General features: G+C 40.8%; 1 protein-coding gene across 1 annotated transcript in view; it reads left to right on the top strand.

Moving 5' to 3' along the window:
- GLIS1 (GLIS family zinc finger 1) overlaps positions 1–23,559 on the top strand; it is a 180,600-nt gene that overhangs the window by 90,762 nt on the left and 66,279 nt on the right.

Here is a 23,559-nt window from a genome sequence, read left to right as displayed (position 1 = left end):
GCTTCCAAATTGGACCATAAAATTTGGAAAGTCTCATTTGTAACACCCACACGCGTGTGCAGGCACACACATGCACAAAAAAGTGCAGACAAAGGGAATGGTTATGGCAGCAGGTTGTGGCTCCTGATAGGCAGAATTTTCAGCTGTATGTCTATTTTATTGTTTTGATCAGAGCATGATACAGTGGAAAATGCTTGTAAGGATGTTAGATCATGACAAACTTTACCATGGTAAGCTGTAGCTTTCTATGGAGGAATAGGAAAGAATGTTTTAGAAAAAACTTTCAGGCCTGAGATGGTTATGGAAGGGAGAAGGAAGAAAACAAGAGTATTCAAAACGTGTTGCAGAGAAAAATTTTCTCTGTAAGTGATTGTCCTGATTATCTTTTTACTTCCATTTGATAAATGAAAAACATTAATGTCTGCACTGTTTAGTGGGTATTCCCTAAGATAGTACTGGAAACAGTGCACATACTTAGAGAATGCCATCAAATTGTACAAGATAAAATGGAAACACTCTTATGTGTTGCTTTGAAAGCAAGAACTGAGTGGTTCTATTCCAGAAGTAGCTCAATGACATTTTCTAAATGTACAAATGAATTTAACTTCCCCTGAATAGATCTCTTTTAGTTATAAATTATCAAAGGATAATGGAAGTTTGCTTCTTTCTAAACAAAAGTGTAGGTAAGTAAATTGAAAGCATACTTAAAACATGAAGCCCTGATTAGTTTCCTGTGGTGCTGAAAGATCAGAAGACTCTGTGGATAAGGGAACTTGTCTCTTTTCTTGAAAAATGCATATTTAACAGGTATTGTATGGCAGATTTCTAATGTTACATTCCCATTCCTACAGAAAACTTGGTAAACCAGAGAAATGCTGTAATATATTCGCAAATGCTAAAAATGTCCTACTTTCAATTAATTTCATCTGCAGTAAAATACCAGCTTTCGATAACACATCAAGGTTTTGTGAATAGGTTGGAAAAACCTCTGCATCTGATATTGCAGACAGCCTTTATGTCATATTTATATAGCCTTAGCATGTAAGTATTTAAAGATCTCTTTTACTGGAGCAGATATTGTAGTTGTTCCCATACATGGAATGGCCCAATCAGGACTGGGAGCTTCACATTGCTCATCTTGGAGTTAACTCTTCTCTTCCCACAGTAAGAGCCGTCCACTGTCAGCTGGGGTATCATGTGTTAAATGTTGCGGTGCGGAATTCTGCAGGGAGGGAAATGGATCCAAGAGAAAACAGAGAAACATGTCTTCTTTGCAAATTTACTTTTCTACCCTGAAAAGAGCTTGTTCTAGCAGGGGCAGGATCCAAAGCTGCAGCATAGCTCCTTGAGGTTACTAATATCAAGTGGGGATTACTTGCCCAGTGAGTTCCGTTCCACGTGAAACAGGAGTTGCTGTGCAGTGTTGCGTTGTGCAGTGATGTCACGTCATTTTAAATGATGGCTTTTCTTTTGATGTGGTAATAATTTTGCTGTTATTCCTGCAATTGAAGAAGGCAATTCATTCTCTGTCTATAGAGGTCTGAGATTTTGTTTTGTTTTTGCTGTAGCTCTGTTAAAGTAACTCTGCGTCTCTTGGTATTTGTAGTGGAGATTTTCTTTCGCTGTTCACAATTACCCATTGTACTTTCTTTTTAAGCCCTCAATTTCTCTCTTGTCTATAAGATTACTGCCTGACTAGGTATTGAACTGTTATGGAGAAGCTAACAGTGAACAGCACCCCGCCCTCATGCATAAAAGTACTTTTCCATGTAAAATTATTAATTTCTTATGACAGGCTTTGCTACTATGTACTGTAATAGACAAAGGAATTTTGGAATTCAAGCTACTTGAGAACAGGAAATACATGAGACATTTTGATTGAAAAGTAAATGGTTCACTAAAACTGCAGTTAATCCTTTTATTATCTTTCCAACAGCAGTTTCCACAATACTTTCATGAGGTAAGCTTCCTTCAGTCCAACTGTAACACTCTCATCGTTGCAGCTGGTTTGAATTTAGCGAGCCTGCTTCTTTCTTTACTACAGACAGGCGACAGGCAAAACAGGATCTGGTGTGGAGTACTGCTGATGTTTTGAGTCCATATTCTGCTCACTGTGTCCCATTGCCAGAGCTGGTACTATGAGTATTCTGTTTTTATATTCTGTTAAATATTCTAATTAAGTGGTGCCGTCTCATCATTGTGTCCTTCAGTTTGGTTTTTCCTTGGGCTCTGCAAGTAGTCTAAAGGAAACTACCTAATCTCTTTGCAATATCCTGTTATGTTTCATACTTAACTCATGTTATTTTAGTTTTATTAAATTTGGGGTTCATCTGCATTATAATCAAAAATATATCCAACAAAAATAATGATGCAATGCCTTTAAGACTTAAACTTCTGAGGATTAATTTCATGCTTTTTTAGATTTGATGTCCCAGACAATTGGAATTTTGATTGTCTGAGACAGCAAAAATTAGCAGGCTTAAATGGTTTTTATTTTTAAAAAAGGAAGAGAAAAAGTTTCTCATAACTGCTTCTTTTGCTGCCTTTCAGTTCTTTGAAAACTTTGGTGAGTAGAAGCATGCTGATCTCCAGATATTGCATCCTTGGTTTAAGCCTCTGCTTGCAAATGTAAATACAGAGCTGCTCATTTAGTTGTCTAGAATTGTTTGATTTGGACAAATCTGTACTTGGCTTATTAGTTTACCCTCTTGTACTCTTGTGGCTTCATAATGAGTAGAAAATATGTTCCCATCACTGCATTTGTGTGTGCTCAGGGGCCTCCCCAGACAGGATCAAGGTAAATTATTTACCTTCATGTAATTTCTACAGGTGTAATTAGTGTTTATAGAAATTGGCTATCATAATGTATGTGATATCCATGAAAGGAGCTGGACAGGGATAATATTTATGGTTAATGTCTTTAGTTTTTGTATTTCAAAGAAACAAATGCCTCTTATGTGTGTTCTAGATCTGTTTCTCTGTGTTTGCCTAGAGAGTTAAGACTTTGAAGCAGAATCTTTTTTTCATGTATATATTCAACATACTCAGTTTGGGAGGAATCTGAATGGAATGATTTGGGTGCTGTATTGTACACAGTGAAATTCAGCACCTGTGCTGTTTGTAGTCAGTTCTTTTGAATCCCTAAGGCTGAGACACCATAGGTACTGCATTAAACATGGGGAAATTGAGACAGAGAAGATAAGTAACTTGCCTAAGGGTGTCTTTAGGCAATTCCAGCATTCCAGGGCAGATCTTGTGTTCCAGTCACCATTTCACACAAACTAACAATTTTCAATTTACTGGTGAAACAGATTTTTGTACAGATTGCACAAAAGATTGTGCTCTGGCTGAACTTCCTGTTAATTTTTCGCTGCATGTCTCTGACGCAGGTGGTTTGACACGATGTGAGTGTGTGAGAGCTTTCATCAGAAAGCTTGGCTGAATCTGTAACACTTCATGGGCAGCAACCTGGTTATTGGGAATATAGGAGAATGCCTGTGGAGCAGATTAGTATTATTGCTTCTGTTTCTGAGGAAACCAGTGTGGCATCTCTGTTCTCAGTAGATGGTGAGTCTGATGCTGCCTGCAGTCCGTGGGGAGTGTGTGTCCAGCAATGCAGGGTGGGAAATGAGATCTCTACAGGCCTACAGCTACAGAGGAGTCTCAGGGACAGTCCTGCATCTGTGGGGAAAATGGATCTGCATGCAGCAGCTTATCCGCTTGTGAGTTACTTCACCTAAACAATGAGTTTCCATGCCTGACTCAAGGGAATGTTGTGGAAGTCTGGAAAGCGTTTTCAGCTTTTGGAGTGGAGGGTGTCATGCACTGATGCCAAAGGAGTGCTTTAAAAGAACAACAATAATATTGGGCTCACTTTCTTTCCTTTGAAGTCAGTAGTAGGAAACATCCATTCTATCAAAGCTGCCTCACTAGAGATCTCTCTTTTTATTAGGTCTCTGATGGCATTTCCCGATACTGTCAAGGAACTTCAGTATTCAAAACACTCTGATTAGAGGAGTAGGCAGCAATTCAGTGGTTTTGTGGAAACACAATGTTTGTTTGTTTACAAAGCCCACTGCAGATTCCAGGGCAGTACAGATGGGTTTAAGCGTGCCCCAGCACTGGAGGGCAGGCCAACAACTGGCTTTAGGCTTGGCTCTCTCTCAGCTCATACCCAACCAGCTGGTGAATTTGAACTCGTGTCTGCCCACAGGAAAGCTCCACACTAACAGACCTTGCAGAGCAAAAGCAGCAGAAATTTCTGGGCCCAGATTCCATTGTGAATGGGATTGTCCCATGTTCCAGTGCAGCAGGACAGAACTGCATATGAGTACAGTGCAATGGCCCCACACTACCCTTGGGGGCTTGAGACCTTGCCTTGAGCTGGGCTGCAGAGGGAGGAGCTGCCAGGGTTTTCCTGAAAGATTATCAGCCTCCCAGTTTGGTCCTGGGATTGTTGGGCTTCAGGACATTCTATGATGTGCATCTGCTTTATCAGGCTGATAGAAAAATGATACAGGATGCTGGACCTGGTAGAACTGTGCTCTGAGCAAGCTGGACTGGCTGCCTTTTCTCTTTACTTTCCAGCAGTCTGATACGGGTTAGGTCTGGCTGACATACTGCTGGGGGTTCTTTTTGTGTAAATCCAAATAAATTAAAATGAAGTAAATTCCAAGTGTTGCTACCAGAATCCAGAATGGTTTTCAAGTTCATTTGTGTGCCTTAAAAATGTTATACAGGACACTGAAGAGATCTGAGAAATGGAATGTGGTAGTTAGAGGTATAGCATGAAAGTTCACGGAGGAGGCTTTCAGATGCATACTTTTTTTTATCCTGTGAGAATGCTTAATTCCACAAGGTTTAATTTCATTTACCTGATAAATTATTAAGTGATTTGAGACCTATTTAAAACATACTAATCCTGAAGATTTCCTGATACATTCCTGCAGATCTGGTGACTGTATGTAGGTATTGCTGTTGAGTGTGTTAAATAAGAAACAAAGTGGGTTATTAACAGTAATATCACTGCAATATAATGTGCACTCCCCCCCTGAAACTCCCTGCCATAATATATAGTAATAGGATATAGTAATTAATTGCCACTATTATGGTTCTCACAGTGTTGGATAATTTCCACTAACAATACTTGGTATCTGCTGAAGGTAAGGTGATAGGCAGCTAGTGGTTTAGGGAACAGATAGCCTTGTGACAAAAGCACGGATATTCATTTCCACCCTCCATGACAGAAATTTTATTAGATATTCCACCAGTTTTTTCCAATCAGCAGTAGTATCACAGTAGAGCTTTGAGAAAAACCATTAGTGAATCTGGGTCACCTTCATTTTGGAAAAGAAGTGATGGGGGACAGTGAACAGGACTAGAGGATTTTGTTACTATTGACATTTTATAGACAGTGTGCTATTTTGGAAATGTTTCAATATTTCAACCCATCATTTTTTACTTTCTGTTTCAGAATGAATAAGGTTTAAACAAAGACACTTCTTTTTGGTGTTTTTTAAAAGCTTTTCCCATTTGATTTATTCAGTGTTTTTATTTTGTTAGTAGAGTCCCCCAAACAATTGTATTTCAGCTCATCCTGGACTGATTTATCTTCTCTTCATTCTTCAGTGTTCTGATTTGGCTACTGAAACACATATTTTTCACCACAGTTCCAACTGTGACCTGATTTGAATACAAGGAAAATGATCCATTTGCCTGCAAAGCCACAAATATTTGTCAGAATACTAAACACTGAGCTTTTGACAAATACCTGACAGTGCTCTGATTGAAAGAGAACATCTTCAAGGAAGGGAACAGTTTTGTATTAAAAGTGGTTCTCCCCAGGGACTGTGCTGCTGGCACCCTTGTGACACACAGGATGGGTAGTTGTACCAGAACTCCTCCACACCGAGCAAAGTCATTCATGTTCTTTGTCAAATAATATGGGCTGAGGTATGCCCAGCTTTGAAAAGTGAAATTTATTAGTTGTGACCTGCCATGTCTGGCTGCCAGACAAACTTCTAGGCATGTCTCCCAGGTCTTTTTTGGAAGATTTCTTCTAGCTCCTTTCCCTTCCCTTTGCCCAGTTTGCATACAAAAATGACATCTTGGTACCATGTTTTTATCTTTATCCTCTTGTCCCACAAGACTCAGCAAGCAGTGATTCTTTCTCATATTAAGACACTCAGAATTCTTTCCAGCTCTGCTGTGGCCTGGCTCTGCATGTAGATTTAGTCAAACCCCAGTCTCAGTACAGAGCTATAAGCCTCTCATGAGGCATCACCTTTTGAAGATATCTTGCAAACAGCCTCCTAACTCCCAATTCGTTCCAGCTGCACCACAAGATCACTTTCTTAGCCATGCAGATCAATGGATTTTATCAAATTATCACATCTGAAGAGCAAAAAGGGAGAAAGGCTTTCCAGCCTCTAAGCACTGCATTTGCAGTAACTCTTCAGGATTTCTGTAGCTCACCATTTCCCATGCAGCAAGAGTATGACAAGGTTTCTTTCTCACTGTTGCCCCTGCCTTGTAGTGAATCATCCATTGGTTTCACTGTTTAAATCTGCTCAGTAGTAAAGATAAGTGATACACCCTCAACTAGTCAGAGACATTCTCCACTCTGGTAATAAGTTTTACAGAGCAGTAAATGTAACTGTGAAATACCTATTTCCTGTAGGAATACCTTAATACATCTCAAGAGTACCTCAAAGTTGTGTCCTAAAATCATAATTTTGCTGGATCCAGCATCATTTTGTGAGAGTGAGTTGTCTCCAGAAAATCTGAGGAAGCAGGGTGCATTCATTGATTTGAGTAATATCTACAAGCAATGAGAGAGGAATTTTCTTTTTACCTCCTGAAATTTAACTTACAAAAACCAACTTGCATCCAAATATTATCCATCCTGTCATTTGATGGTTAACTTGGCTGCTTGGTGCAAAACTTTTAAGTTCTAAAATTTTAAAGAAAGTATTTGTGCTTGAGTTCTTGAGGTTAAGTGCTTGGCTTTATTTTATTCCTTTGTATGTGTTCTGTGGGGATTATTAAAAGTGGTAGGAATTGTTCAGAACTCTCAGTGATTTAGCCTCTCTGAACAGTGATTAACCTCAAGAAGGAAAAATAGTTTGTATCACCTGGCAGCAGGCTTGGTCAAATTAAAAAGCCATAAAATTAAATATTGTTTAAAACCCGTGCCAATGATATGCTTAATATTATTTCTTATTAGGCCAATACGTTTTAATGCTCCATATTAGTGCAACCTATGTCATTTAATAAAAATGTTAATCTGCATTTGTAGGCAACAGAGAGGCTGTATAGTGTAGTCTCGGGGGAGAAAGAGGAATTTAGTGCACATTAAAAACTTTATACAGTCATTTATGCAGTTTTATCTCAGTTCTCAATGTGATGCATTTGTTTGTTACTTTGGGGCAAACCAGCAGCAGTTGGCCTTTAATATCAGATGAGAAATGAAAAGCCATCATTGCACAGTGCAGGGTCACATTCTGAAGCCTTCACTGGCTCATTTAACAAGTAGTCCAGTGGGCCTGGTAAAAAACCAATGTGCTGGTTAAGCTAAATATATCAAAATGTGACTTGCTGGCATCTGACAGCTCACTCAGAGCTATTTCCAAAATCAGGCCTGGTTTTGGGTAAATTTCTTTTGGAGGTGCCCTGCTCTGCACCCCTGAAGTTGAGATCCTCTTCCTCTCAGACCAGGAACTGAGTTACTGAAATGCCATGAACACTTCAGGATATTGTCACCTTGGATCTCCTTTTCCTTAAAAGTACAATGAAATAAATTTCTTAGGAGCACAGTGAGGGTGAATAATCACAGTGAGGTACTGAGGCCAATAACTTAATGTGTCCATAATGCTATTTTGCATCTCTAATCATTCCTTCTGCTGAGAATCTCAAAGCTCTTTCAAGCTTTTGCCTGCCAACGGCGTTTCCTGTGTGATGAAAACTCTTGTGCCCAAGTTCTGGATACAGCTGAATTAAGACAAATTACTTTGCTGTTTTCTCTCCCTGTTTAAACTGGTGTCATTGTAAAGAACACATTAAGTGCCTGGCAGAAAAGGCAAGGAAAAGATACCCTCCTTCCCAAAGTATTTTCTCTTTCGTGTATTTTGTAAAGTTGGTGTAAGACTGTGCACCTTTGCTGACCAGAAAGACCCTTCTACTTCAGAATATTATTCTCCTGAGTAGAGGTGTGCAAGACAGTGATTTTATTCAGCTGTACTGTGGCTTTCAAAGAAAATGTCAACATTGTAGAGAATTCAGTGCCCTGTGTTCTGTCTTAAGGACACCTGTATTTTATGTATTTGGGTGAGTCAAAAATGGTTGCATTTCAAATAGCTGTGCATTTAATCACAGACATTTGTCAGTGCCTGACTTTTCTATTTACATCCCTGGCTGATTGTGGAGTCAAGGAACAATAGGAGTTCTATTTCAAAGTCTGCTGTAGCTGTCTCTAACAGTGTCTTCCCTCCATCTTCTTCTTTTATTGTTGCGTACAGGTAACATATGTGTGAAGAGATCCTCTGCTCAGGTACAGTGGAGCTGCAGTGTTAAATAATTGATCTTGATCTGTCTTTTGAAACTGCATCCAGGGCATTTAAAAGTGGGAAATGGAAAAAGCATGTTCTCATAATCCAGCTCAGTAAAGTTTGCACAACTGCTCTTTGTTTCATCATGCCTACAATAAATCTTTCATTTTTGCCAATTGAAAATGCCTACTAAATCTGCAAATGATTACTTCCCTGAATTGTGTTGGGATTCTTGCAATACATTTTTCTTACATGGGTAATGATAAAATAAGAGTCCATCAAAATATATTTTATTGCCTGGCAGAGCGCCTTTTATGAAATGGTTTTGATTCAAGGAGATTCTTCCAAGTGTTTTAGAACCGTTGCTTACAACTTCCCTTTAACCCTTGCATGGAGGGCTGCCAGGCCCTGGGAATGTCAGGAACAGGGTCAGTCAATCAGCAGCTGGTGGAATGCAGGACCTGGGTATCAGTTTAACCTGCAGCCCTCGGCCTGAGAGCGCGAGCGCGTACTTGTAAAGGGGATTGTGTTACCACAAGATTAGAAAGCTGATGAATGTCAGACTGGTGGGAACCTTGTAAAACTAATCTGCTGTGTCCATGTTGATATGATTGCACCCTGCTTCAGTGAGAGAGTGAGGAAGATGGAGTATTACAAAAAGGAAAGCACAAGGCAGAGCTGGTGGGGCCATCTGGGTCACTGAGCCCAGGCACCACCTTACAATAATCCTTCAGTACACCCAGAGGCACAGAGCGCCTCTCTGTCCGTGCTTTCAGGAAGGGTGTATTGTCAACATTGTGGCTTGTAAGTCAGGACCTTTCAGTCACGTGAAACAAATCCTGCCCTTTTTCCCTTGATTTCAAATTGGGTACGACTACGTTTGTCTGCCTGTGCTCAGGAGCCGGCCAGCTGTAGAAATTACCCTGCTTTCCTTACAAAGAGACACAGTCTCAACCCAGTTCCCTGCGGACCTCGAGCAAACTGTCTCTACATAAAACAAGGCCCAGGGGGATGTTCCTGGAATGGTGCAAGTCATGATGCCTGAAAACACATTCAAGTACTGCAGGGAGAAGGGATCTGGCAAGAGATAGATACCTTTGTGGTACTTGCTTGCACTCACAAAACCACATCTGTTGCTTGACGTGTTGCCCACTTGCCTCCATGTAATAAACTGTCCCCTCAGAAAAGACATGGGAGATCACAAAAAAAAACAGATTGTGTGAAAATATTTTTAAGTATGACAATTACTCGCAGGGCTTTATCTTCCTGCATAGCCTCAAATGTAATGACATTTTTAATTGCATGGTCGTGGTGATCTCAGAGTTCCCTGTTTACAGTACTTTGGTCCAACTGAACATATTTAGGTCATGCTTTGTCTTCAAGGCCAAGGAGCAAAAAGCTGATAACACCCAGGAACCAGACATCATCAGATGCACAGAGCACACCACCTTAGTCAGAGTAGATTTTTAGCCAGGTAGCTGAAAAATAGCATGTTTTACATTTCAGATTGGCCAACCTCCTCCTGCATACACCTTGCTTCTGAGCTGAAGTGACAAAGTTATCTCAGTTGACCACTGAGCATTTCTGTTCAGGTTTTGAAAGGAGATCCTCAGGAATATTTTCGGGTGTGAAGAGACTGCTGAATTTGGATGGAAAGGTATTGGAGGTAACAGTGAATGGGAAAGGCTCATCATCCCTCCTCACAGATGGATATTGAAAAGCAGCAAATTTAGGACTTTGAAAATGAAAGACTTTTTAACACTGAGCAAAGTTAAATGGATCAGAATGGAAGGAACCTTTGTGAAGCTTGGGACTTCTTCTCAGGGGACTGTGATACCTCCAGCCCTTCCTCAGTACCTCTGAGGCAACTTGTAGCTGGGCTACTAGAATGACAGCACATTTAAAATATGAATATTTGTAGCTGCATTACTTCATTTCTAGTGCTGTAAAAATACCATTCACATAATGGGGTAATGGCCTGCAAGTTCTCATGATTTCAACTGTTTTGGAGTTACAGGAGTTCTGTTCCTTTATGGCAGGCATCCATTTTTCATTTTAACATCTTTGGCACTTGCCTAAAGGATGGGAAATTAAAAAATGATTAAGGGGACAGAGAGACAGTCTTTTAAGGAAAGATGAAAAGAATTAAACTGAGGCTGGGGTGGGGAGAAAAGAAAAGGGAGGGAATGTTTAGGAAAGAATAGAAAACAAGTAGGGATGATCAGACAAAATCAGGCAAAGGAAAATTTAATTTTTTTCTAAAGGTTTCCCAAAAAGGAGGCCTATTTTAGAGTGGAATAATTTCATAGTGGAAATAGAAGATGTCCAACTCTATGAGTAACATAAGCTGTCTTAAAAAAAAAATGGAAAATAAATTGTAGGGAATAATTTTGAAAGCAAAATTATGTCACATTTGTGCCACTCTCTGAACAGAGAGTACTGCATTACTAGGTGTAAGAGAGGGAAGTGCATTAGCAGGCACAGGGATACAGTTTAAGCCTTCAGATGTCTGCACTCAGAATGTATCATTTGTGTATTTTTGTCCTGCTGATGTTGCTGTGAGGTAGCTGAGGATGGTTCCCATGCAGAGCACCGGGTGCTCAGCATCCCCACAGTTGGGGACCCCACTGTCCTGCCAGGCCAGACTCTCAGACCTTTTCACCAACAGGTGCTGCATTTCACAGAGGCCACTGTGAAATGGGGGATGACTGGCTAGAGAGTCCATTTGCCAAGAAAGGTACCTTTTGTTTTGCTTTGCCTTTACCAGGTTTGACCTTTATAGAACAAAAAGTTTCTCCTCACCATGAAGGAAAGTCTCACTATTGATTCCAGTGAAAGCTAACACACCTCATAGAGCTTTGTGCCAGAAACCGCTGTGCCATGACACATGGATGCTTTATTTCTGCTGTGAAACAGGGCAGAGAGAGACTGTTGAGCACAGCAGCAGCTTCACTTGCAGCTTCCTGGTCCAACTCACTTAAAATTCGGGCAGTGAAGCTCAAAGTGCTGGATCCAGCTTGTTTGGTGTGCAGTGGTGGGTGTCCCAAAGCCCCGGGGCCAGCTCTGTGTTCGGCTGTGGAAGGGAGCCCTGGGCATGTGGGAGCTGCACAGGTACAGGAGCACAGGCAGATGATGGTAAACAAAACCTGGGGAGAGGGAAAGAAGCCAGATCCTTTGCAGGCATCTCTCTAAATCTGTACCTGGGCCTACGTTTGTCAGTTTTTTGCTCTTTGTTTGTGCCAGCCATTTTGAATGAGTTGTTCCCTTCAGCAGCTTAAAGCACTGCCATGGAGAATTTATGTGATGGTTATAGGTAGACAGGAGGGTGCAAACGTAGAAGTTTGGGTTGAATATTTCAGCTTGTCAGATATAGTTTCTGATATGTGTCAATTATTTTATGAAAATCAGGGTTGGAACACATCTCTGAATGGTAAGAGAAATAAATGGGTATCATAGTTATACCAGATACTTTCAATTTCGATTGTTTATAGCAACGCTGACAGAAACTAACACTATACACAAAACTGGTTTTGAAACTGCCCTTTTTTCAGAGTTAATGACCCACAGGCTAATGGAAATTTGCCAGCTTTTACCAGCTGGGATCTGGCCTGATTTTGCTGGGAAATAAAAGTGCAAGGCAAAGAAACCATTTGGATTTCTGAAAGTCTGTGATGGTTCTCTTCTCTCATTATGAAACCTTCACTTTTTTTGTATGTTTTGTTTATAATTGACGTGTGCTTAGCAGAAATGCTGGCTTTGTCCAAGGACAGCATACCCTGCTCACCCAGGGATTCCTTTTGACAACTGCATTTAGATCCACTGCTGTGCAAACCCAAATCCAGCCCAGGCACTGTGAAAGGAGTTGTATTAAATCATGGCTTTGAGGATCCACTGACACAGCTCAGCTGCTCTGGCTCCATCCAGTAGAGGGTAGTCATTTTATGCATTTTATGATCTGCTCCTCCATTTATTGCACTCAGGGCTTTCCCAGGTATTACCTGGGGACTTCTCACATGATAGACATGGCTGGTTTGGTTCCCATAATTAACCAGGAAAGGCAGACTCTGTACCTGAGTGCATTTCTTTGTAAAGTCAACAAAAGAGGGAGAGTAAGCCATTTGTACTAATTGTATATATAAAAAATAATCCCTAAAGGCAAGACTGTATAAGTTGCATTATGTTCAGGCAAGTGTGGGATCATTAGTGTCATTCATGATAATTTGATTTACCCCCATGGCTTCCAAACAATACATGGCTCGTAGCCTTGTGAATTGGTGTGAGTTAAGAACTGCATGGCAGCCTGGCATTTTTAGAAGGAAAGCTCTTAGGTTTTACTATGATGAAGGCTCTTTTGTTGCAAAGTTTTCTTTACTAAGATAGATGTTACTTCAGTTCACACTAAATAAATTGACTCTGGAGTTTTCGGTCTCAGTTTGCCAGAGACAAATTGTGAAAGCGTCTAATTGTAGCCTAAACAAAACCATATTTTCCTTAAAAACATGGCAGTGTGTCATTCTAAATCTGTGGTGCTTTGCCCAGGAACCCATTTCAAGCAACAACAACAACAACAAACAAACAAACAAACAAACAAAAAAAAAAAAAAAAAAAAAGGGCACAATAGCCACCTTAGACAAAACACCTTAGACTGTCAAACCTGTATATTAAATTGAGTGGTTTTGGTTGCAATGCTGCGCTGAAAATGTTTCATTGTTTCAACTCTGTCCCTCCATGCAGTCAAAGACACTGGTGTATACTTAACAAAATGGTAAATATGGGATGCTCACAAATGTAGCTTAAAAGAAGTTACGAGTAAACAACAATATCTAGACTGTCAAATTTCGAGGAGTTTTTGCAGCCAATTTTCACTTAGATTATGAGGGATGAAGAACACTGAGCTTTTAAATCCCCATTCCTAGTCCTTTACAACATTTATCGGTGTACAGAGGCTTTATTCATGACCTGAGTCTGATTCTGATAAATTTTGAGAACTGTTTCATGATGTTATTGTAGAAATTATAGATGTATCATGTTGGCCATCAAGTCATCATGCTTATGTGAGGGAAAGAGAGGTTGATGGGAAGGGCTGAGAGCAAAGGGGTGATTCTTCTGCTAAAAGTGTAGAAATATTTGCTGATGAGAAGTCAGCTCTGCTGTTGGGTGTGCAGCCAGAGTGGCCATTGCATTCCCAGGTGGAATTGTTCTCTCACCTGCACTTGGCTTTGTCCTGTCCACTCTGGAGCATCCAGTGAGGGGGAGACACCTCTGCTTCCCCACAGTGTCCCCACCTGTGGTCTCCAAGCAGAGCAGGGTCTCCATCTTTCATGCACCTGCGCGGGGCCTTCCCAGCTGTAAACTTCAAGCCTCTGCCAATTCCTAAAGGCAAATTTCAGCTGTGCTGAAAGCAGGGGCAGAATTCCCACTGACCACAAACAAGTGGGAGCACAGCCAGGGCCGGAGTGATACGAGCTCAATTATCAATCCCCCTTCCCAAGGTCCTGAGTGGTTCTGCTGCAGAGGGGGATGACTTCAGCCTCCCGGGCTGTGCTTCCCACAGCTCCCGTGTGCAGCACCTCTGAGCTGCTCCCCATGCGTTTGGAAACAGGATGGTTCAGTCTGGTGGTTCAGTTTGGGAGGCTTTGAAGGTTTTAGCTCAGGTTTGGGGGAAATATGCAGCATGAATCACCCAGGAACTTTGTTTTCTCAGTGAATTCTATGGTAATTGCACGTTACAGCAATGTTTAAGGCAAAACAGTGTAAGACATTGGAGCCTTTTGTTACAGCCAGTCATATCCCACTGAAAGCCAAGTGTTCCTCAAATTCAGCAGACAACACATGCCTGGTGGTCATTTGGGAGTTGAGAAGTGACAAGAGGAGAGGACATGTCTTATCTGAATGTATCAATGTGCAGTGCTGAAAGGAAAAGAAAGGGAGCAACTCCTTTATCCTTTCTTCCTTTGTAAATCCAGCCCTATCTGTTTCATGATGGATGCAGAATTCTAAGTTTACCACATGGAAATTGTTTTAATTTTTGGTGTTGGGGCAGCCAGGAAAGAAAAAACTAGAATAAAGAATTAGCAGGAAAAAGATGGTTCATTATATATTGGCACAGTGTATTGGTTAATTCAGGAATTAATAAAACTGACAGCGGATAGTGGTGCTAGAGCCCATGTTTTAGTTGTGTCCCATCACTGTCCTCTGGGTGATATCACCTTAACCTGGCAAGGAGGCACATGCTATGGGAAAGTGAGCATCCACGGGGCTGTCTGACCCCCGTGACCCTGTGGGGAGACCTTGGCAGCTACTGAGGTCAGCAGAGAGTTCTAATACTCTTTTTTTTCACCCAGATTTTGTAATGGTCACTCTCTGAAGGGAGCTGGTGGAGAACAGGAAAGGAGCTGTGAAGAGCACTTACATTTATTGAAGCCTAAAGACTTGGAAGTGCCAGAGATGGGGTAGACAGAGCTGGTGTTTGGCAAGGAGAGGAGGTGATCATGTTTGGGTTCAGGACACAGGCTCTGTTTCCCCCTCAGGAAGGCAGAAGGTAGCTGTGTGGGAGTCCTGTGGCTCAGCCACAGGCCCTGTGTGTGTTTTGTTTGGATATTTCTGATCTTGTTGCCTCCTTGGCTGGTATTTTGGGTTTGAGCAGCAGCGTCCTATGCAGTATTTGTTTTGGAGCTTGGCTTCCTGTGTTTGTTCTGGGTCTATTAATTAATAATAATGGTGTGTCAGATCCTACCTCTTGTTTTTTTTTGAGTTATCAAAACAAATGCAGTCTTTGTGACCAGTTTTAGTATTTTGTGGCTATATAGATCTCCTGTTACTTAAATATTTGCTCATCGCACTACCTTTTTGCTGCCTTTGAGGAATTAAGTTCAGTGACAAAGGAGAGAGTTTCTCCTTTACTTCCAGAATTACTCATTACATCTTTGGAAAGACAAATACAAGGAGAACACAGACGAAATGTGAAGAACATGTATACAAGCTAACGGTCCCACAAAGGGAAAATAAGAAAATCAGAAGTTACATCATATTATTGTAAGAATACATTATTTTGTTTGCAAAACTGTTATTTAACAGTGGGATGAATCCTTTAGTCATTTCATGTTGGAACTTCCAAAATGGCTTGTGGTTGTTCCATCACTCTTCTCACACAATTCCCAAAGACACAGACGTTAGAGGCAATGATTAATCTTTCTGTATTAGTGGCCTGATCCAGCATTTACTGGTGTCAAGAGAAAGCTCCTCATGTACTTCAACAGACTTTGGAGCAGGATGGTGATTTTTAAAAAACAGATGTAAGCAGCAAATTAGAAGCAAGTTAGAGACATCTATCCAAGCCCTGTAGTTTTAAGAAACTGCTGTATTCTGTTGTAAGACTGTCTAGAAACCTTAAAATGTATGTACAAATACAGAAACACATGGCTTGGAATTCATTGTGATCCTTCCTACCTTTGATCTTTTGCTTTACTTACCATCACTTGTGTGCATATGTGTGGATGTGAGAGTAAACAACATAATCCTAATTGTCTGAAAATATACATATATAATGCCATAAAAGAGCAGAGTGTTGGTATGTAAATTTCCTATGGTATATGTGGCCAGTATAAATAAATTCTTGTCACGGTAGTGGGGTTTATCTATATATTTTCCTTATAAACTAGCAGGTAATAATTTAATTCAAAAGCTCCTTCCAAAAATGCAATTAATGTCTTTTGTTATAGTTTCCCTGGGTTTAATAATCCCCTCTTCCAGATTTATATTGGTTTCTGGAAAGTAATGCTTATTAGAGTGTTTTTCCAAATTGGCCACAATAATCCACTGAAATCTGCCAGCTGAATCATTGCTATGCTTGTGAAATTGCCAGGATCGCCTGACAGTTATTACTGGGGTAGAAGGGGAGGGGGAAAGGGAATGAAAGTTTCATAATATGTCACTGTTATTGATACCTTGGCTGTGGCTCTTGGATGTGGATTGATATGTTTACTGAATTCTGTATGAAAGATAGAATGCCTGGTGCTGGATTGGCAGTGCTGCTCTAAGGGACAGAAAATTTAGTAATTTTGTCAGACAACTGTATTTTATTCTGGGCATATTTTAAAGCATAAACATGTATGTGCATGCATCTATGTCTATATGTAAGCATACATACATACATACATACATACATACATATATATATATGTGTGTGTGTGTGTGTGCAAACTCCCTCTACCTCCTTCCCCAGCCTGGTTCTTGAGAAAGGAAGGGGATGTATATTCCCTGAATTAGGGTCACGCTTCACATGCCAAATCCCACCACCTGTGCAAAACACAACCAAGTCAGAGTTCAATCATTCACCTGCAGCCACATCTTCATGTCCTCATTCTCCTCTGTACACTGCAAGTGATGTTGGAGGCAGGGATGAGTCTCCAAAGCTCCAGTAGGTGTTTTTTTTCTCCCATACTTCCAAAATATTTGAAAAGGAATTTTTGCAGTTTCTGAATTAATTGTCCTTGTGAAGTCCTGCACAACTGGAGCATAACCCTCATTCTGAGAGGGATTCCCTGACACTGGAATGCTGGGTCCTGCTGCCTAGATGAAAAGGTACATAAAAGAATAGCAGGGCTCTGGCCTGCCAGGGCTGTGCCAGAGGGAAAAGACAAAATGCCTCTCCCATTATGAGCCTTGGCACCACTGCTGGGACAGACCCATGTAGGGATGACTGCTGCAGGCTCTGGGTGTCTGGGATAAATATTGTGTCCAACAGCCATCCCTGGTGAGACTCTGCTTGGGGCAGTGCCCACCCCCATGCATAGGATTTATATTCTGCTGGTGTACATGAGATTTTGTTAAAATCATCCTTCTGAATTACAGGCATCTGGGAGGTGTGAGATGGAGCAGCTGTCTGGGCAGCTGGGCAGTGCTGCATGGACATACCCGGACACACTTGCAGGGAACAATTGGTGTTCTCTGGGGATGCAGGGCTGTTATTGCCCTGCTTAGGTCAAAAGTCTTCCTGACACAGGGGATAAAAGCCATTCTGGCTTTTATCTATTTTCTATTTGTGCTGTTGCAGCTACAGCAGCTTGATTATGAAAATTTTGCCTTTTTTTTTTTTTTTTTTTTTTTTTTTTTGTAGTTTATGGGCTGAGATAATGGATGCCCAATTCAGTGTATCAGTGTAGCCAGAAAAATATGATTCTCAAACATTCTTGCATTCCCCAGTATGCAGTTAAAGATGATTTCCATCTCAGCAGACATTCATGTGCAAATGATGCTTTAGAGCAGTATCCCTCCCCTAAGCTTTCCTTGTGATGAGAAGTTTCCCTTGAGCACCAGCCAGTGCAAGATGCACATTGCTTTGGCGGTGGCTGTGTGATCCCTTCTGTGCCCTGGCATTGCATTTGGGGTCATCTGGAGTGCTGCACACTTTGGGGGAGCAGCCACACAGTCTTGCTTCCCTCTTACATTCATTGTGATCTGTCTGAGCAAGCCTAAGAGACAGGCAGCACATGAAGAACCCACAGTGCCACATACATTGGAATACCAAACACTGAGTTAGCACAAGCCAACTGAGCTGCAGAGTCAGTCATCTTCAATTTTTACAGCCTTATAATTTTAAGACAATTTTTATTGCTCTGATTGGAACTGAGATGATTTTTTGTAGTGTCTGTTTATGCCATTTCAAACTTGAACATAAACCTCATTTTTTAAGGGGATTTTGTGGTTTTCTTGGCTTTATGAATTTTTTTTATCCCTCTTTTATGCATTCTGCTAAATTAAACCAAAATAAACTCGGGGGAAAAAGTAATTCTTTAAAACAAATATATTATTTTATCCCTTCTTTGGACAGGAATTTTCATCAGGGAGACAAGGATAGAACATTCTATTCAGCCTTTGCCTGCTGATTTATGCTGCCATCATTACAAGAGCCATAATGACGTCCAATAACCAGTAACAGGAACAGTGAGGAGAAGCTTTGTAATACAACACTGCTCCCCTTTTTCTCCAGCAGCTTTGTTGGTGGTCTATAAATAATTCCAAAATGTGTTAGAAGGTTCTCAGAGAGAACCGTGCATCTTCTTTTGGTTTAGGAGAATCCAGGTCTGGGGTGGCATCGTGTGGGGGCTCCTGCAGTGCTCTGAGGTGCAGTGACTCACTGGAAAACCTGCAGGCAAAGAAACAGTAGCTGGTATTTTTCCTACAAAGCAGCCCATGCATTCTGTTGGGGTGGCCTAACCATGCTGTGGGATTCTGCCTTAAGTGTTAGGGATAGCACTGAGGATCAGAGTGTCTCCACAGCAGTGTGTGCCTGCAAGCCTGATGGACTGCTACAAGAAACCAAAGGTATTTGATAAACCCAGCAGTGGTTTATGGTGACCGTGTGTTGATGCCAGCAGTTCTGTTTGACATGTATTCGTACTTCTAGGAGGTCACAAGTGCTATCCAGCTGCGTGTCTGATACTCAAGTGTGTTTGTTGCTGCAAGATGGTAAGAATCAGTTGTCCCTTGAAGCTGAACTTGATGGTGTCTTTCAAAAGGTCCCATTTGAGCTTTGCTGTGATAGTAGAGCCAGTGGCATTAAAGAATGAGCCTCTGCCAGCATCTACCACAGAGCAGCAGGTGAGACATGACTGCTTTTTCCTGTGTTTATACACAGAAAATAACTGTGGTAACCCTGTGGGAATCTGCTAGCAAATACTGATTTGTTAATGTTTCCCAATATAAGTGGTTGATATTTTATCGGCATTACCAAAGCTGCGTTTAAAAATTTTGTTTAATCCTGACATTTTCAGCTGTTCGTTATTATGGTAGTATGTTGTTTATGGAGGTTGTTTCCATGTGGGTAGCTGCAGTTGTGTGTTGGATGAGGGAAAGTTGGCTGTTTTGCCTCTGTAATTGTGTATATAGTACTTGGTTTGGGTTTTTAGGGTTTTTTTTCAGAGTAAGTTTGCTCCCACTGCAAAAAGGGATGGTGGCCTACAGGCTTGATCACAAGTGAACTGCACTTGTTAAATGTTAAGATGAACAAATGACATCTGCAATAAAAAAATTTATCCTCTTATATGGAAAATTTAGGCAAAAATGTTTATGTCTAAAAAGTCTTTTGTCCCTGACTCCCTATTCTGAGTACCATAGCAAGGTCTCTGTGGCTGCTTTGGTACAAGTGGGATCAGAATGCAGCCTTTGTGCCTGGTATCCTTTGATTGACTAAACAATGCAAAAGACACATGCAGCATCACACTGGTTTAGCAACTAATATTTGACAATTTTAAAAAGTTTTCTTTTAGGCTGAGTTTTATGTAAAGCTGTTTACATTAAAGTGACATCCAATTAAAGTGTATCATGTAACCCACATCACAGTTCAGCACACATTTTCTATTTTAACTGACATATGGCCCCATTTATGAAAATAAAAATCATCATGTTTTGATGATATGTTCACATAATTTATGTGGAAAAGCAGAGGGAGAGAAGCAGGGAGAGGGAATGCTTTTGCTGTGTAAAGCTATTATTTTCTGTGATTCATTAAATGTCTTTTAACCCATGTGCACAGGCAAATCCCTCCTCCCCCAGTTCCTGCCCAGCCCCCTTCCCTGCAGTGTCCCCTGGACAAAGGGAGTTAATTTCTTCTATGGGCAGAGGCAGCAGACAGAAACATTTTGTGCAGTATCATCCCATCCCACAGATGTTTTTACACCAAGGGAGTCTTTAGTATTCTGTAGAGGAGATACATTGGTTAACCTAAAAACAGATCTGTGGACAGCAGAGCTAATACAGCCCATTTTCCTTTGGTTGTCTTAGGACTGAGAGGATTCTCTGATATCTGGGAAGAGATAGCCATCTATTGATGTCTTTTCTTCAGTCTCCCTCTTACTTAGCTGCCAACTTTCGTAGAAATGAGTAGGAACTTAATATCTTTGCAACCAGAAATCCTTGGTCATTTTGCCTGGAATTTTCTTTGTTTGTAGAGAAGGCTCTCTCTTGCACACCTAAGCATTTCAGGAAAGCCAGGTTGCTTTCATTAAGGTAACCTATTGATAAGATAAATGATTCTTTCTGTAGAGTGGCCATGAATCAGAGACATGTCAGCACAAACTGAGGTATCTCAGGCCATCTACAGCTGAGGCTGGCAGTTAGGTATTTCTGTCAGCACCCTGAGTCCTGCTGACACTGACCCTGCAAAAGAGAGTAGGGTTCTAAGCTGGTTTAAATCTACTTAAGGCAAGACCATGGCAAAGCATTATTTAAATATATATCTTTGCATTTTCCCCTTCTAACAACTGCGTATGACCTCTCAGGCTTTACATTTTGTATGTAGCAGCACATCAGTGGAAGAAAAGTCCCTGCCAGCCAACAAAATCCCCATCTGCAGAGTAATCACCCAGTCAGTGTGCACTGGAACCCAATTAATTCCTGGCTTTCCCACATATACTGAGGGATAGATCACCTTAAAATGTAAGCAACATAATCTTGAGTCTTTTGTCTATCCCCTGTTTTGGGACCAAGCAATGAGGATTACTGTTTAAGTGGTAACTATTGTTGCACATCAGAGGGCAAGACTTGGTGGTGGTGGTAGTTGAATTGCCTGAATCAGTTTGCCATCTTCTCCTTGCCAAGGTAAACTGGACTGTACACCTGGATCCTGGCTATTTGCAGCATGAGACTGGCAAATGAAACCTTTAGGCTGTACAGTTTTGATCAGTACATGTTTGGCCACTGTCACCATTGAGTCATGTCCTCTGTGAGTGCACTCTTAAATGCTACCAAAAAGCACCAAAGAGAGATCACCCAGGCATTATATTTGGTCTGTCCTGTTTCTTGATAGATGTGACTGTGAAGTCTTACCAGCTTTTCTCATTTGTTGGAGCAAGAACAGAATCCTGTCAGTTGTAAGGTATTGTACTCTAATCACTCTGCATTTCCTGCTCACTAATGGCTTTTCAGAATCATCATTCTTGACATAAGTTAATGCATAAAGGAAAAACCCCCACTTTGTCCTTTGCCTCTTACAATGGGGAAAAAACCTAATAAATGTTGCCATCTGAAGGCCAGTGGGATCTAAACTTCTGATGATAACATTAAATCCTAAAAAATGTAAGAGTTCCAGTCAAATATGGCAACCTCTGGCAGAACCTTTTTTTTCTAATGAAGCCTGTGCATTGTGTTTAGTTGGCTGGTGATCCTAATCAGGGTACTGAGATCTGTGCATTCACTCTGATCATTATTGCCAAGATTAAATAGGCATAGAGCCAAGATGTTGCAGTGTAATAACCTGGGAGTTGAGGAGGAGGGGGGAAAAGAGTGAGGGATTATTTATTGGTTGGATAAATGGGGTTAGCAGTTATTGAATGTAACAGAGACTTATTTTCCTGAAGTCAATGGCCATTTAAACAACAAAGCTTATGAATGAAGGATATCTGTCAGTTAAGAAAGTAGAAACAGTATCATGAGTGAAGAAGGCCCAAATCAGGCCCCGTTACCCTGAAGTAGTTCTGTTTATAGATTTCTGAAAGAATGGTTGAGTAGGATTGCAGACTCTTGGATAGCAAATAGTAATCAGCTTTTGTAATGGCATTTTATGGCAGTCTTGCAGAATTAACCTCAACACTCTACAGACCATGGATGGAAACCCCCAGCATTTTTCTTTCTGTGGCAGCTGTAGGTTTGTGCATAGGAGTTTATTCAGCAGTAGGCAAAAAGAATTATTTTCCATCTTTTAAGAACACAGAAATCCATTACATATGCTCATAAGCTTCACTTACACCAAGTTCATTACATACAATACATAGAAATTCCCTTCTCAGTGCAGAATTGTGCTGTTTCCCATCAACTCATCACCTCAGAGAGGCTTTCAGGTTCCCTGGATAGGTAGAGTAGAGCTGGAATTGTGATGTCTTCTTCTGTTCTGTAATTTGATTCCTAGAGTTTTGGCAGTTTCTTTAAGGAAAATAATGTTACAGGGTTGGGGTTTGTTGGCTTTTTTGTTTTGTTTTGTTTTTAATTAAAAAAGCCTGAAGCTTTCATCAGAGAAATTTTTGTACCCATCCAAAGGAGAAAAAAAAAGCTTGCAAAACTACCCTCAAAATTGTTCTAATAAAAATTAAGGAACACTTAGAAGGAACAAAGGTTAATATTCTTAAGATTTTGGCTTGCTCTGGTTCAGGAGTTAACAAAAGCTAATGGGAATGTCATGTGTTACTTGGGCATAGCCTACAACATGCACATACACCATGCACATGGCAGATCTAATAGCTGGCTTTCAACCCCTCTTGGCAAAATGTTTCACTCTGTTTGGAAAGCAGAGTTAGTGGTCAGTGCTCTTGGATATTCTGCACAAAGCAGACTCGGCTGTGTTCCTGCTGCTTCTCTGATCTGTCACAGGCAGGGCTGCTCCCCCATTTCACCTGACCCAGTCTTGAAGCAATTCTTCCCATTATATAATGGGAGGTGGGCCTCGCTGCTCTGCTCAGGTGGTCTGTAAGAAAAGGAACATGTTTATTTCAATAGGGACATTTTAATATCTGTGCCTTCAAAAAACTGTTAGGAAACAGCCAGTGACTGAACCGAGTGTCAACACAAAGGATAGAGAGGACAGATTTTTACTTGAAAACAAAGTATTCCCAGCTGGCAGAAATATACAATTTGATTAAAGAGAGAAGGGGTGTCTGATGAAGAACACCTCAGTTTTTTTCAGAGGTTCAAAGTGCTGAGCACCTATAAAAACAGACTGCTTCTAAAGGTGTTTAAATAAGGATTTAGGTGAAGAATTTGGTCTAGGTTCAGTTGAAATTAATGACTCACTTCAAGCAGACTTAAACAAAAACATCAAAATTTTCAGAATAGCAGAACAAAAATAAAAACATAAAATGAAGTTACCTGCAAGTTTCAAAATATTCATTGCAGGTGGAGTCTGGAAGGTGCAGTCTGTGGCTGTCTGATTAGGTTTTTTAATACAACGAATTCTGGTCTGTGGAGAAAGGTTATTTGCCAGGTACAGTAAATCTGCCCTCCTCTGCTGAGTTGAGAATTT

This window comes from Vidua macroura, chromosome 9 (genome assembly GCF_024509145.1).
Source record: "Vidua macroura isolate BioBank_ID:100142 chromosome 9, ASM2450914v1, whole genome shotgun sequence".
Classification (NCBI taxonomy): Eukaryota; Metazoa; Chordata; class Aves; order Passeriformes; family Viduidae; genus Vidua; species Vidua macroura.
Note: the sequence above shows the minus strand (reverse complement) of the source record. Positions and strands in the feature narration are given on the sequence as shown.